The following is an 11,227-nucleotide window of genomic DNA, read 5'->3' as shown; positions in this document are numbered from 1 at the left end:
TGATGCTGATGGAACGGTTCTGTGTTCAGTCTCCTCTGGAGAATACCGGATCTGTCCGACACTAAAACCTGCTGGATCAGAAATTATAATAATTAATTATTATTATTGTTATTCAGTCAGATTATCACTTAGAATTAAGGCTCCTCAGTAGGAGCATCTAAGAATTTAGACATGCCTTCTTCTCTGGAGTGTAGGATGACGTAAAATGCATCATTGTGGAGAGAGCGCTATGTTTTCAGACAGACCCTACAGATACAGATAGTGTGTATGTGCTGTGTGTGCAATGTGTCTCCATATGTGAGTGTTTGTGTGTGTGTGTGTGAGTGTGTACTGTGCACTATATAGCCCAATAATAACAGCTTGGATTTCAATATTTTTGAAAAGTGAGGGTTAAAGTGTGGTGGTACGATGGTCAGCCATAAACCTGGCGTAAACCTCACAGCGCTGCGCGCAAACGGCTATCAGAAAAAATTAAAAACCTAAAGGGTTACTCCGAGGCACCACGTCAGGGGAGGACTGGTTACACCTTCCCGAACAGAGAGAGGAGTGTGTACATCAACATTCACAAACAGCTCCTGATTATGATGAGCTGAAATCACCTTCATTACTCCCATTAGCTTCCAATCTGAAAGACTTTTATTTAGTTATTTTTTTAATGATATTTGTCCTCAGATAGCATCAGAGCGCTAACGTGTGGCGTGTTCCCTGTGGCCGCCTGCATTTCCTCTGTTTCTGCCCGCGTCGGATCAGATAAAGCAGGGACACGATGTTGAGTTAACACCCAGGCGGTAGAAGCTCAATGACAAGGTTAACATTATAGCGGCGTGTGTGAACGCCCGGGTCGTGCCGTCACGGACGCTGCAGCGCCGGCCTGTATGACGTGATCCACACTGAGGGTCAGTGTTTGTGCGTATTAGGGCTACGTGAGCCAATTAGCTGCTATTAGGAGTTACTGAATCACGTTCAGTCTTTTCAGTAGTGAGAGAACGTTGGCTAGAATCCAGCATGTATGTTTTTATTTTTTGGTAGGGTTGTATGAAGCACCGGATCAAGCGTATAAACTGATCCGGCTCCAGCTCAGGGCCTCAGGAGAGCAGAACACTTTCTGGCTGATTATTACATCTGTAATTGCTCTGGGGTGGGATCTTTATTAAACATCAGGTTGGATTTTTTTTGGGGGGGAAGGGGGGGGGGGGGTAGCAAGAGGAAAAAAGCTGCAGATAATGAGAGTCTTAATCAACGTTTACTTACAGTAGAGCTGTTCAGCTCACATAATATTTTTTTATACATTTCCCCCCTCAATTTTCCTCCTAATCTAGTTGTATTAAATTACCTGATTTGTATTTCAGCCTCTACAGCCCCTCTGCACCAGGCGGGTTCATATGGAGATCCGTATTGTGCCGTTTATTCTCTTTTTCTATTTTATTTCTGCATTCTCTCCCAGTTTATTGTAGTCAGTTTGTCTTCCGCTGCTGAGGATCCCTGATTGCAGTCGAGGTGGGTATATTTCTGCTCAGACCTTAGCGGAACCCTTATCCACCCATGCACTCTGCACAGGCACCTCTATCTGCTAATCAGGGTCCTTACACAGCATATCAAGACCCCACCCACATAGTCCGGTCATCCCACCCTAGCAGAAACGTGTCTGCTGCAGGCACTGTCAATTATGCCCGCTAGATGGCGCCCAGCTGACCGAGTTTCGAACCGAGGAGTTCAGAATCATGCCACCTGGGTGCCTACATTGTTTAGGTGGAAGTCGTAGTCTGAGTCGTTCTCTATAGGTGGATCTATAGTCCGTTAGTCCTGAGGTGGGACGGCTGTTTTCTCAGCAGGAAGGTCCTCGGTTCCACAAACACACCGACCTCCTGCCTGCTGCTAAATCCGACGGTTCGAGCTTAAAAAGCCACACACGCCGGATTTCTGAGTCATTCATGCGAAACAAACACACGCCGCTAAACTGTGTAATCAAATCAAGCTCCATCATCACGGCTCTAAGCCCTGAAGGTCGCGTTTACGCTGCGCGTTCATTACAGGCGGTGGAACCTCGTTTACTGAAGGAATCCAGCGCGACTGTAACTTGGAGCTCCGTCTAAAAGCTTTTCTTTCTTTTTTTCTTCTTTCCAGGATGGATTTCATGACTGGCAATCATTTGTGCAGCAGTAATAGTGTTTGTGATGTTTCGCAGCCAGTTTCTCATATACGCTCTGTGGTTTCCATTGTTTTCTTCTTTTTTTATTCCCCTTATTCCCTGCATGTGGCTTTTTAAAAAAAAAACTCTTTTCTATTTTGGCATCCGACCAAACAGGGACGGTTTTAATCACTCTATAGACAATGGGCGCTTTATTCTCCTGGCGGCCGATGCCAGGCTAACCAGCTGTACGATTGCACGTTTAGAACTTCCTCTTTTAAAGAGCTCTTAGGAAAAAAGGCACAGATCGTCCCTGCTGGCACCGTGCCCCCGCCTTCCACCTCAACTCTTTTATTTTAAATTTACATTTGCATTTTCGGCATTTAGCAGACACTATATTGTCTAAGCAATTAAGGGTTAAGGGCCTTGCTCAAGGGCCCAACAGTGGCAACCTGGCAGTGGTAGGGCTTGAACCAGCGACCTTTCGATTACTAGTCCAATACCTTAACCACTAGGCTACAACTGCCCTAATTAAAATACAGTCACAAACCTGAGAGTTGAGCCCTGACCTCGGCCCCACTCGACAGCTCTGGGATGAACCAGAACATCAACTGAGGCACAAATTCCCACAGACATACTTTAAAGTCTTGTAAGAAGCCTTCTCAGAGGAGCGGCTGATGTTATACCTGAAAACCACTGCAGTGCTGAGAATGAACCACCACCTAAATAATACCTGTTCTGTGGTGGTCCTGTGGGGGTCCTGACCATTAAAGAACAGCATGAAAGGGGGTAACAAAGCATGCAGAGAAACAGATGGACTACAGTCAGTAATTGTAGAACTATAAAGTGCTTCTATATGGTAAGTGGAGCTGATAAAATGGACTGAGTGTAGAAACAAGGAGGTGGTTTTAATGTTATGGCTGATTAGTGTATGTCTGTGGGAATTTGTGACAGCATTTGTGTCTATAGAAATTTTCACTTGGTCAAAAACACAGTCATAGTCATTTTAGTTGATTGGCTGTTCAGATTCACGGTTAAAGACACTAACGCGGCTTCTTTCAGCAGTAATAAGAATAAAAAATCACACTTTATTATTCTTTTAAACCACAGTTGTTTTAGGGTGGCGTCCCTGGTGATTAGTAATAAACTTCATGCGTAATAACAAGGATTCATTGAGGGTAGAGAAAGTCGTGCACTCCACACACCCGGATTACCCAGAAATCACCTCTGTGGATTTATATTATCGGTGTAAAGCCGTTACAGATCTCACCACACATGCATCGTGTTTTCATTTCACTCTCAGCCACGCAGAACAGAATATGAAATAACAATGTAAGACAGTAAGAGGATCTGGCAACACCGGGCTCATACGGTGCCAGAAAAGAGCCACGAGAATGTCGGGGGTGAGAGATATCATTAGTGGTGGGATCCTCCAAAAAAAACGCTCTGAATATACTTTGTGATGGTCAGTAGCATCCAGTAGCAGGACGAGCGCAGACTGAAAAACCTGGTGGGATGTGCAGGAATTCACTCCTAAATATGTCTGTTTACTGTAAAGCTAAAAATATTTGGACACTTTTTAGACGATGCAAACCTACACCAGCAATCTGCTAAATAAATACAGAAAAACAATGTGTATTTTTTATTTTTGGTCTGCTTAACCCTACATTCAAGAAAACATTCTTACAACAACCATTCTTACTATTTTATTTCTGCATTTTCTCCCTTTTTCTCCCAGTTTATCGTAGCCAGTTACTCTTCCGCTGTTGGAGACCCCGGTGGCATCAGAGAAGGGTATATTCACCTGACATGTGCTCCCTCTGATGTGTGCACGGTCCACGACTCCTTCTAATTCGCCCGTACTTTGGTGGATTGGCGCATGAGGCCGGTCTCGTGCTGATCGCCGCGTCCCTCCACTTCTGTACAGGCGCCTCGAGATACTAACCAGGGGCCCACTTTTTAGTCCCATCTTTTCCCACCCAGCAGACTTTAGTGGCCAATTTTGTCTACTGCAGGCACTGCCAATCGCGCATGCTAGGGAACGCCCAGCCGACTGGTAGCAAAACTGATATATGAACTTGAAGCAATCAGATCCACTAGCACACCAGTGCTGACATCTCAAACTTGTGAGTTCGAATCTCAGCTCTGCTACTGGCTTGTGTTTCGGTCCTAGTTTTGGAGGGGGTACCTGATAGTCTGTGGTTGTCCTCAGTAAGGGCAGGGGTGGTACATGTTACAATCAAGCAGGGAGGGAGGGAAGACACAGACAGACAGACAGACAGAAAGAAAGAAAGAAAAATAGACAGAAAGAAAGACAGACAGATAAACAGAATGAATGAAAAAAAGACAGCCAGACTGATAGACAGACAGACAGAATGACAGACAGACAGACAGAGACAGACAAACAGACAGAAAGAAAGAAAGACAGACACAGACAGACAGACAGAAAAAAGACAGAGGGACAGAAAAAAGGAAGACAGACGGAAACACAGACAGACACAGACAGAAAAAAGACAGGTAGACAGACAGAAAAACAGACAGACAGACAGACAGACAGAAAGAAAGAAAGAAAGAAAGAAAGAAAGAAAGAAAGAAAGAAAGAAAGAAAGAAAGAAAGAAAGAAAGAAAGAAAGAAAGAAAGAATTTCAAAGATTTTGAGTTTAGGGGACGTTGATTTACAAGGTACGACTGTAGTTGAAGAGCGTGTAATGGTCAGTGTCATGGTCAATCCTCCTGATCAATGTGCTAGTTTATGAGTTTGGATTCGAGCTGTTACTTTGATTCCATTCAAATTAAACAGACGTCCAGATGAATTTAATGTTTTAAATGTTTATTTATTATATGATATAATAAGGAGCTGTTTACAGAAACGCTCGCTGTGTGTTATTAAAAATCCGTACAGCGTCTCTGAGACCGGCTCTCGTTTATAAACTGGATTTTGGAGCCCGTCCACGTCTCGGATCGCTCTCGGCTGGCAGGTACGGAGCACTTACAGACCCACTCGCTGGGCACTCCGCTCGTTTCTCTTGGCTTCTAACGTCCGGCGCTGTGAAGTGGAAGAAAACACAGTGGGGAGGTTGTTTTCCACGTTCAGCCTGTGCCATGCTGCGTTTATGAAGCGTCTGAGGCCAGCGGAGGACTAAATCAAGAGACGTCTTTATGTTCTGCTAATAGAAACAATCTGTGTTTTCCTCTCATTTACTCTAAAGAAACTTTAATGTGATTCATTCTGTACATTACGCTTCTTCCATTTCATGCACGTGTGTCAGCTGGTCTCATCCCAACCTGAGCCCAAGCATTTGTGGTGTTTGTGTTGGTTTTGTGTTTTTGGTTTCGCTCGGTTTGCCGATAATAACGTTTATTATTTCCAGATGTGCTGGAGTTGTAATGAGTTCTGTTAATTGTCAGTAGAAGATATTACTCCAGCTTTCAGGAACAGATCCCAGTATAAAGTCCCAGATACAGTCATGGTAAATCAGTCTGGATGAGGTTTAATGTCTTGGACTTGTCTCTTTTTAATCAGTAATCATCCTACATATCATTCAGCCTCGTTTATTTATTTATTTACTTGTATTTCGTCTGTTTCCGTATTTAGGGGTCGGCGGAAGCCCTTCCTGACGCAACCTTCGTACGTCTATCTGGACTTGGGACCTGCACTGAGAGCGCACAGCTGAGATTCAAACACTGAACCCTGAATCCCAAAATTGGGTGGCTCAGTGGGTAGCACTGTCATCTCACAGTGAGAAGGGCCTGGGTTTGATTCCCAGGTGGGGCAGTCCGAGTCCTTTACTGTGTGGAGTTTGCATGTTCTCCCTGTGTCTGTGTGGGTTTCCTCCGGGTGCTCTGGTTTCCTCCCTCAAGTTTAAAGACGTGCAGACAGACTAACTGGAGCTACTAGAAATTGATGTGTGTGTGTGTGTTTGCCCTGTGATGAACAGGCGCCTGTCCGGGGTGTTTCCTTCCTTTTGCCCAAACGAATCGGACCCACTGCGACCCTGACCAGGATAATGCAGAGGTAAAACAGATGATGTTCTGAAGCTCACTCACTCACTCATTTTCTTAATCGCTTATCCAATCAGGGTCGAGGGGGGGTGCTGGAGCCTATCCTAGCTTTTCAATGGGCGCAAGGCACACAGTAACACACTGAACGGGGCGCCAGTCCATTGCAGGGCAGACACACACACACACATTCACCTATAGGGCAATTCAGTGTCTCCAATTAACCTGACTGCATGTTTTTGGAAACCGGAGCTCCTGGAGGAAACCCACACAGACACGGGGAGAACATGCTAACTCCACACAGAAAGGACCGCCCCGCCTGGGGATCGAACCCCAGACCTTCTTGCTGTGAGGCAACAGTGCTACCCACCGAGCCACCGTGCTGCCCTGTTCCGAAGCTTTTTACCCAAAATGTACCAGGTTAACACTCGGTCCACGAGCAGTGAAAAGCTCCTTTCAGGTGCCGTTCTTGTTTTCCTCGCTGCAGTCCTGACCGTGTAATCGTGACGCACAATTTGGTAACACTGTGTCCTAGATGACATCACCGTCAACACCAATTTTATTCAGGAGGCAGGAAGTGAAATATTGCCCTGGGCAGGAGCTGGCACCGAGAGGCCACCGCGCTCAATGGTTGGCACCTGAAAACCCCGAAAGGAGTTCGAGGACGTGGAGTTAGAGGAAGAGAAGGAGCGAAGGAGGGGGGGTGTAAACATTACCACATGAGTACCGCAGCGCCGTGATGGAGGCCAGATGTGGAGTCAGCACAGAGCCAGTAGTCCTGCTTACGGACTGCGAGCGGGTGACATTGTGCCAGGGCTAATGAGTAAGCAAACGCCGCGCTGACGTCCGAGCACTATAGACTGAACGCTAGCAGTGTTGAAACATAACCTGGACACGCCAGAAAAGAAAACATCGGCCGTGTGTCGTCCTGAAGAGCTTAATGACTTTTAATGTGGCGCTGGCATAAGATGCCACCTTTATAAAAATGATTCAGATCCCCGAATCCACTCTGTAGCAACTCAGAATGTAATAACTGAACATAGTGTAATAAAATCTTCATCCAGTAATGTAATAAAATATGCACCTCAAATTAATATGCACTTTAATCATGTCTAATTGATTTGATTTGATTAAACTGCCAAGCAAAAGTCTTAAACATTATATGGGCACTACACCGACCAGGCATAACATTACGACCACTGACAGGTGAAGTGAATAACACTGATTATCTCTTCATCACGGCACCTGTTAGTGGGGGGGATATATTAGGCAACAAGTGAAAATTTTATCCTCAAAGTTGATGTTAGAAGCAGGAAAAATGGACGAGCGTGAGGATTTGAGCGAGTCTGACAACGGCCAAATTGTGATGGCTAGATGACTGGGTCAGAGCATCTCCAAAACTGCAGCTCTTGTGGGGTGTTCCCAGTCTGCAGTGGTCAGTATCTATCAAAGGAAGGAACAGTGGTAAACCGGCGACTGGGTCATGAGCAGCCAAGGCTCATTGATTCCTGTGGGTAGTGAAGGATCCAACAGACGAGCTACTGTAGCTCAAACTGCTGAAGAAGTTGATGCTGGTTCTGATAGAAAGGTGTCAGAATACACAGAGCATCACAGTTTGTTGTGTATGGGGCTGCATTGCCACAGACCACTCAGGGTGCCCATGCTGACCCCCGTCCACGGCCGAAAGCACCAACAATGGGCACGTGAGCTCCAGAACTGGACCCCGGAGCAATGGAAGAAGGGAGCCTGGTCTGATGAATCACGTTTTCTTTTACATCACGTGGAAGGCAAGCTGGCGGAGGCGGTGTGATGCTTTGGGCCAGAATTTGTCTAGTTGGTCAGCCAAAACATTAAAAGTCATTTTTCTTTGGTAATAAAAGTTCAAAAGAATCAGAACATCATAAATGATTTTATTGCATATTACAAAATGTCCCAACTTTTCTGGAAATTATGTTTGAGTGCTAAATGATCGTTCATCCTCTCATGTTACCTCTTCATAAGCAGTCTGTATGACACATCGCGTTTGGATCCAGATCCGTGGCCCGAACAGGCCGTCATCGTTCTGGACGTTCTGCTGAGAGTCACTATTTTATGGTCGTAGTTTATCTTTCTGTGAATCCTCTGGATTTTCACGGCTGTGAAACTTGAGCGCGCTCTTTCCAGGAAACCAACAGCTCGCCTGCTTTAATGCCATAATGTCTTTTGCAAATTATAACCACATGACTGAGAGAAACTAAGAGGAATTAAGAGGAACCGATCCTCCTCGAGTCTCAGCATCTTGTGTACATAAAAAAATAACAGATCTAATGTTTATACTCGAGTAAAATGTGAAACATTCAGTTTTTATACTCGAGTAAAGAGTTGATGATGCAGTACACATTTAGCAGCAGACAGACGGAGAAACACCCTTGCATTCATTACTAGTACATGAATGAAGTACTAGTGATTATAACGTTGCCAGTTCAAGCCACACCATAGCCTAGTTGCCACTGTTGGGCCCCTGAGCAAGGCCCTTAAACCTCAATTGCTTGAACTGTATTCAGTGATAAGTGTAAGTCTCTTTGCATTACTAAAGCAGCTGCTACATGCTGCAAATGTAAATGTAAAACTAATTTTTGGACATACCCCGGCATGTTCCCCCTAATCTGCAAAGGCTCAGCTGAGCAAATGTGTTGATGACATATCCATGCTACCACCAATCACAATGATGATGGTGATTATATCACCTGTACAGACTCGTCCTTCCTTTTCACTCCGCGAGACACTCACGACACCTCGATCTCTTCACTTTTACCCCCCGACAGCATGTTCCAGCAGGGCCCTGGAATTTGGGAGTCTATTAGCATGGGAACGTAGCTGCACCGCTTCCATTATTGTCTTCTTCAATCCGTCCGCATCTTAACATAAAGCGTAACGTTTGATTCCCCGCCGCTGATCTGATGCTATGATACTCCTGCAAGTCTCGGCCGGTCTGACAGCCAGTGTTTATTCGAGTAATGAAGAACAGGTCGGTCCTGATCCGCTGCGGGCCTGCAGGCCTGCCCTGTCAACGGCGCTCGAGTCTAATAATAACAGCCTGCTCAGACTTACATAATCCAGCGTAAACACGATTGTGATCATAAACGATACGGTACAGGTACGATTTCAAAACTGGGCAGCAGAACGTGAAATTCAGCGGAGACGTCCAGACAATTTGTAATGGGACAGGGGGGCTTAAAGCGGGAACACAGTGTGGACAGAGCACCAGTCTATTTGCATTTATCCAAGGTGACTTTCATCTGAGACGAAACACAGTGCTTGCAACTTAGAGGGCCTTGCTCAGGGGCCCAGTAGTGGTAGCCTGGTAATCGTGAGGCTTAAACTTTCAGAGACAGTGATTAGAGTGACCAATCCACCTACTGGCATTTTTGAGATAAGTGAAAACAAACTCTTTACTATTCTACTATTCTATTTACTACTCTTCTTCTATTCACTCACAAAGCTCTCCATAATCAGGCCCCATCCTACCTCACCGACCTGCTCCATCAGCACATTCCCTCCCGTAGCCTTCGCTCTTCTGAGGCTAACCTACTGTCCATACCCTCTAGGACCAAGCACCGGACCTGGGGTGACAGGGCCTTTTCCATAGCTGCTCCATCTTTATGGAATGCTCTCCCCAAACACCTACGAGATTGTCCTGACCTGTCCAAATTCAAGTCACTTCTCAAAACTCATCTATTCAGAGTGGCATTTAACTTGTAACAACACAAAATAAATGCTTTTATTTTTGCTATTCTTTTTAATAGTTTTTATACTTAGATCACGACAGAAATGTGAAGTCCTAGATCCTAAAACTTGTAAAGTTTTCAGTTTCCTGATTGCATGTAAATCTGTCCTGTTTCTGTCTAATTTTAAGAAATTGTTCTATATTTGTTGTTCTCTCTCATAATTTAGCTAATTTTTAATGAACTGTCTTATGCTGCTCTCTTTGTTTTTATCTTAATTATTCTTGATGTTGATGTACTATTTTGATTTTGTACTATGATTTGTATGGTGTATGTACGTATTTGTTTTGATTATTTGTCTTATGTAAAGCGTCTTTGAGTATCTTGAAAAGCGCTATATAAATAAAATGTATTATTATTATTATTTACAGACTGTGAGCGCAGCCTGTTTAAACCCAGGTACCCCGGGTATCATGCAGTACGGGTTCGGTTCTGGTCCACTTGTCAGTGAATGTTTCTGACTGACGATTAAACCCAGTACGTGCAAGGACGGATTAAGGATAGTCTGGGCCCCTGGGCGAAGAGTTGCCCAGGGCCCCCCCCCCCTCCCCCCTCCAAAAACATAAATAAATCAATACATTAAACAACCTGTCAATAACTAACCCTAACACAAGAATCTATTTTATATAAGCTTCTTTCTACTCTTCTTTCTTGCAAAGTCATCCACTAATTCATCAAAATTAAGCTGTCTGACCAAATCTGATTCAATGGCCAGAAGTGACAGTGAGTTCAGGCGGTTTTGGCGCATCCTAATCCTGAATGAAATATGAAATATGGTAGCTTGCCTGGCAATTTGTAGGTCCCTAGAAAGTCAAGGAGCCATGGTAAACGACTTCTATGGAAGTCAAGGGCCCCATAGCAGGGGCCCTCGTGATCAAGGGCCCTCTAATGGTATGCCCTGCTCTTCTCTAGGGCCCCCTGGTAGGGGCTCTCATAACCAGGGCCCTCGAAAAATATGCCCCCCTCTTTCCTAGGACCCCTAAAAGCCAGAAGTCGAAGTCAGAGCAGTGCCACAACGCCTCATCCATTTTCATAAGCATGGCTAGGGCCCAAAAGCATGGCTAGGGGCCCCAAGAGACCCTGGGGTCAAAGTCCCTGATAATCAGAGGATCCTTAAAATGGAGGGCCCTCGGAAATAAAAATATATTGTATCATAAATGTTGATGGGCATCGCAAAATGTTTTGGGCCAGGGCCCTCCCGGGGCCCCCTGACCTCAAGGGCCCCTGGGCGCTGGCCCCACTGGCCCGGTCAGTAATCCAGCCATGAGTACGTGAAGCGTTTCTGTATTTAGACGAGAAGGCAGCGGTTTCTTCATCTTCTTCAGTCTCCCAGGGT

General features: G+C 45.2%; 1 non-coding gene across 1 annotated transcript; it reads right to left on the bottom strand.

Annotated features, from left to right (window-relative positions):
- Window positions 1-2,581: 2,581 nt before the first annotated feature.
- On the bottom strand, window positions 2,582-2,655 carry trnat-agu (transfer RNA threonine (anticodon AGU)). Its single transcript has one exon. It is a non-coding gene; the product is annotated as a tRNA-Thr (tRNA).
- Window positions 2,656-11,227: the final 8,572 nt, after the last annotated feature.

Source organism: Trichomycterus rosablanca, chromosome 19, assembly GCF_030014385.1.
Source record: "Trichomycterus rosablanca isolate fTriRos1 chromosome 19, fTriRos1.hap1, whole genome shotgun sequence".
Lineage (NCBI taxonomy): Eukaryota > Metazoa > Chordata > Actinopteri > Siluriformes > Trichomycteridae > Trichomycterus > Trichomycterus rosablanca.
Note: the sequence above shows the minus strand (reverse complement) of the source record. Positions and strands in the feature narration are given on the sequence as shown.